Consider the following 5,458-nt stretch of genomic DNA (forward strand, 5'->3'; position numbering starts at 1 on the left):
CAGATCAAATTTCGCCTGTTTCGCCCGTTTATTATTAAATTTCATTATTAAATATTATAAAAAAAAAAACTTAAAATTAATATTCACTTCAAGTGATATTGATCTAATGTAATAGAATTCGATGTTTTGAATATTTTAATATACTTCTTCAGAAATGCGTGTCTAACGAAAAACTATGCCGTACCCAGTGGACGTCGCGAGGGAATTGGTATCGTACCGTACGGCCGATGCGTGTCAAAGTCTGCCGTAGCCAAAGGGTTAAACACCGCTCTTCAAAATGAGCCAAGATACGCCTCTCCGCGATTTTTCCGGCGGACTTCGGCTCCGCTGAAACCTGGATGCCTGTGGCAGGGAAACTTCCCTTCGCCGAAGTCTGCCACGGAACAGTGCTCCTTTCTGGAAATGCAAACGACTTTACAGAGTCGCGCAACTTTGTTAGAAAATTCGTTTAGCGATCGCGTTGTACTCGCAACGGAGGAGCATAGCAGAGAGGCTGGCTCCTAACGCCGTGCGACGAGTTTCCGTAAGGGTCGTCGTCTCACCGCACGCGCGCGCGCGCGCGCGCCCGGCAGCCTAAGAGACGTTAGGCTAAGAGGAGGAGGACTGCGGGCGAAGATTCGCCGAAGAATCTGCAGCAGCAGTTGGCCCGGTCTGTGGCGGGCTGTGCAAGTTTGCGGAATGTTCCGACGACCGCGAAGATCTCCGTGTACCGTCGTCGTCGGGGCGTCGCGACGCGTCGGCCGCCTCGGGCGTGCGCTGCGCCCGGTTCTCGCCGGAACGTCCAGCTGCGTACACACGCGTCCCGGCGGAAGGATCGCCGCGGTTAACCCGCTCTCCTTTGAGGTATCCGGGAGTCGCCGGCGGGGTCGGCAGCCGCGAACAGAAGGGAGAGAACGGATCGAAACGCTTCGGGGATTACGTCTCCTCGCGGTGCCGGTCTCCTCCACCGTCTGAAATTCGAGGGAACTGGATAGAGCGCGTTGCGGTTGCAGCCAGTTTCTCCGATAACCGTCCGCGACAAGACAGTCTCCTGAAATGTTAACGGTAAGCTGCTTTTTGTTGGAGCCGAGTCTGGAGATCGCGAGCGCAGCCTCCGGGCGAGCAGACGAGGCGGATGAAACGGAACGGGGCGGGTTCGAGGGACACGGGGGGACGACGCTGCCAGCACCGAGGGCCGAGGGAGGCCCTTTCTTTTTCTCTATCAGCCTAATGAAGTTCTCTGCCGGGCAGAGCTCCGCCGAGCTCCGCCGAGCCGAGCCGCTTCCTTTTGCCGCGCGTTTCCGAATACCGTCCGTCACACGGAAGATTACGGCGCCGGCCGGAATTAATTCGCCGCGTAAAACCTTGCGGGACCGATGAACCGCTTTCTGAGCGTGGGGGGGAACAGTACGGATTTAATGAAGGGTAAGTACCTTGCCGCGGGCGATTAGCGTTGCCTCGCGTCTCCGGCCTGGTTTTTCCTAATCTCCTTTGACCCGATCCCATTGTACGAGATCTCCGGAGAGGAGCCAGACGACGAGCGATCCGCCGGCCCTCGAGACTCAGACTAGTTAGTCACGCATCTTAACGACCACGACTTTCGCCAGTCGTCGTCTTGCGCTTCTCGAGGGCCTGCGGCTTCCTTTGCCGGGGCGGAACGTTTGACAAGGCTATCGGTGCTCAGACGTTAACGTTTTTGGTCCGCGGCTCGCGTCCCGCCGCATTTAATTCCATCGAAAACGCCCGCCGATCCGCCCTGGAGACAGGGCAGCGTAAATTCTCCGAGCGAGATCGTTACAAGCGGCACAGAACGGCGCGAAAATCTCGATCGCCCGGGAATTAGAAGCTCCCGACGGCCGGACATTCGGTTTAAACAATGGACCTCGCGGATGAAAAGCCCGGCACTCTTACCCAGCGCGCATTTCCCTGGTGGTGCCGGTTTTCAACGGGCCAACCTCGCGGGGATTGCGGTGGGTGGGTCGATCAAGATACAACAGGGATGGCGTTTATATTTTTGTTGCAGCGACCATTTGAACGCAACCATGATGGTCGAAGTTGCGTGGTCAAAATGAAATACAAGGACGAATTGGAGATTTTTCGCTCGTCTTTAGAATTCAGGGATCACGAAGTCATTGAAAAATAAGGTGCATAGACGCTGAGCAGAAAAACTATAACAGTCTCTGGATACTACGACCTCCGACGCACCTAGTATTAGAAACAAATAACAACAAATACATGGTTGTTGTAACTATGACACGTTCGTTGGAAAAGTTGTCCGAGAGCCCGAACTATCGGGAAACATTTTAATTAACCGCGGCCAAAGTGACGGGCGTGCGAAAGGGTTCGGCGCACGGATCCGTCGGCGCGAACACAACGATTCAGCGCGGAGAACTCTTCGGGAGGAGTGGCACGCGAAAATTTCCACTTTCCGGGACGGCGTCGGCGTCGGCGGCGTCGGAAAGCTACAGAGGAGGCATTTATTAAAAGATCATCACTTATCAGAGGATCCTCGAGGGGCGAACGAATCGCTGCGCCGCAGCGAGCGGACGGATGAGAGGCCCGCGATGCGCTTCTGAAAAGCGACTTTTCCTCGGCCACGACGAGTGGCTCTCCTTCTATCTTTACCACGCGGAGCGTTAAGCCGCCGCGCGATATTTAACGAGCGACCGAGAACCGCCGTTTCGCGCCGGCTCCGCTCCGCTCGGCTCGGCTCGGCTCAGCATCTCCGCGACGATAAAAAAGATGAGGAAAAACGGGGCTGAAGCGAACAGGATATAAAGGATGATGCGACGGACCTGGGAGAGCGCCGGCAACGGACCAAACTCGTCGGAAATATTAACGATAAGCTCGAAACGGAATGGATACGGGATACGCGGCCGGAATGCCGAGTTATTGGCAACCGCGCGCGGCATCGGCCGGCCGTGTGTCGGCGGGGGCCCCGATCCAACGGGGCTACGCGCGCGGTGTTGATTTTATTAATAAACTATCCGGCAATAAACAGCTCCCGCCCGCCCTCTAAGTTCCTGTGTACACATGCACAAGCCGGGAATCGATCCCATGTAAATGTTGTGTTTCGAGAGAGGCCCTCCCTCCCTCTCTCTGATCAGCTTGCATGATCGTTTTCAGGATATTACGACGCCTGTCGAATTTTCCCACCGTCCCTCCTCCTCCGCTGATCACTGTCGGCGTCAGGAATTCCATTGGTAATCAACGAAAACGATTAACCTACTGAATAACGACCGCCTCTACTGGATAACGACCGCCTGTCGGATAACGAACGATATGAATTTATATGATTTCACGAATTCCGATAAACTTGTTCGGCCCTCCCGTTGTTTTTATTGTAACCGGATTGTGGATTTTCCGCGGAAATCGTAAATTAAATGCATCTCCGTAGAGGCTCGCGGAGAATTTAGCGAGGCTCGTGCTTTGTTATCAACTTACCGAAGTTATCGACACGGGATAGTTAACCCTCTATGGACCATTATTTTAGCTCAATACGAGATGACTGCAGATGGATGTTTAAGAAAATAATGCAAAAATAATTCGTCCATAATTCGTCGTAGAGGCTTAAGAAACTCTTGATTTCTTGCCTTTAATATATACTTGTTTTTTTTTATAAATTATTAATTATAAAATATTATTATATGATATATAATATAATTTAATTATGTTTTTAGTATAATATGTTTCCTATAGTTTTATCAGTCTTATAAGTCTCCCTAATGCCGCTAATATAGCAGTAGTTTACTTTATTAACCACCGAAAATCGATCGATTCCGTGAATAATTCAAGTACTCCCGATACCGCTAAACACTCCAATTACCAGAATCTATACAATACAAACAATCAGAGTGTACTCGTCCGCGGACAATCGACGGGATCAACGATCGGTTCCGCGGACAAAATTTCGCGGCGGAAATCGGGACTCCGCATAGAGCCGTGTCCCGAATAACAGACGAGGAGAAACACGGAATCCCGCAGCGGGAGGTGTAACTGCTTAAGGACGGCGTGATGTACGCTAATCGACGACGCCGGATAACGGTGGCTCGTCTCCGAAAGACAACCAGAACTATGCGACGGTTCGAGCGCGCGGCTCTTTCGGCGTCTGGCTGCGAATTCCCGCGGATGAAACTCGAGCAAACGTTCCCGGTCCGATTACCGCGCGGCGGTTCTACTCGCGACGACGGTATAGGGCGTGACGGGACGGCGACGTCCGTGGAATCCTAATCGCGAAGTCACGGGAGAGCCACGCATCGACGTGGAATATGGTAGATTAAGGATTTAAGATCGGGAGCGAAGGACGAAGGGCGGGCCGGCTTTATGAATACTAATTGGCATCCGAGAGAGAGAGAGGGAGAGAGAGGGAGAGAGGGAGAGAGGACACTCGCCGGCTGGAATTTATCGGGTTTATCGAATGCGACCCTGCGACCCCTGGGCCGCGGCGGCGTCTCTCTGGCCGAGGGTTCATTGAAAACAGGGACGGCCGGCCGAGGAAAAACCGACTACGGCAAGAAGGGGGAGTCCGCATTATGTAAAGAAGCTGCCGAGGAGTCAACCGCTGAATAATGGAGAGCCCTAAACACGTATCGTTTGAACGGCGAACAGGGAACGGTTTGGCCTGGATTTGGCATCCGTACTTGGTAATTAAGTTCACCGCGCCACGCCGTCGGTGTACAGGCTCCTCTAACCGTTGCCGCCCCCCCCCCCTTCCCTCCTCCCCTCGTCATCCCGTCGGCCGACCGGCCCGGTCTACGGCCGGTGGAACACGAAATTGCACCATCGACGGTGCCGATTAAAGTGCCGATAATCCTCAGCATCGATTTAACCTATGGCTCCGTATCAATTATCGGGTCAATCGTCGTCGTTCGATGCCGCGTCCCATTTGGCCACTTGACCGTCCCGAAGACGGTTCCCGCCGAATATCGCCGCCTCGAACCCCCGATACTTCCGATAGGGCCGTCCCCGGGTTGCCGCACCGACATAGATACGCAAATCGTGTGCCCGTTCAACACCTCGGTCGGGTCGTAGCCGGGCTGATCGAGCCGGGCTGATGGAGGACGGGGATTCAACGCTCGGGGGATCCCCGGGAAATCCCGATGGGCAGACAGCTCTCCTCCTCCTGCGCGGCTGTCTTCGAGAGGATTCCTCCGGTTTTGGAAAAAGGAAAGGAGGCGTGAACGATGTTCCGGGCGTCTGCGATTGGCAGACCGGATCGAGCACCCGTGGCGAGAATGAAAGCGCTCGTGAAATCGGCGCGCGTGACTTTGAGCTACAAGCTCGCGTCGTTCGGCGGCGCACGGTCAATTTGCCACGGTACTCGAGACATCGTCCGGAACGGACCGCGATCTTTGTTTTATTCGTTCTCGAGCATTTTATGCATTTTATGGCGGCGCATTTGTGAATCAAATCGCGACACGGTGAAAAGAAAAACGCTTAGACAATTGGAAGACGTTCCCGTTCTTTCCGATTCAAATTA

Source organism: Augochlora pura, chromosome 3 (assembly GCF_028453695.1).
Source record: "Augochlora pura isolate Apur16 chromosome 3, APUR_v2.2.1, whole genome shotgun sequence".
NCBI lineage: Eukaryota > Metazoa > Arthropoda > Insecta > Hymenoptera > Halictidae > Augochlora > Augochlora pura.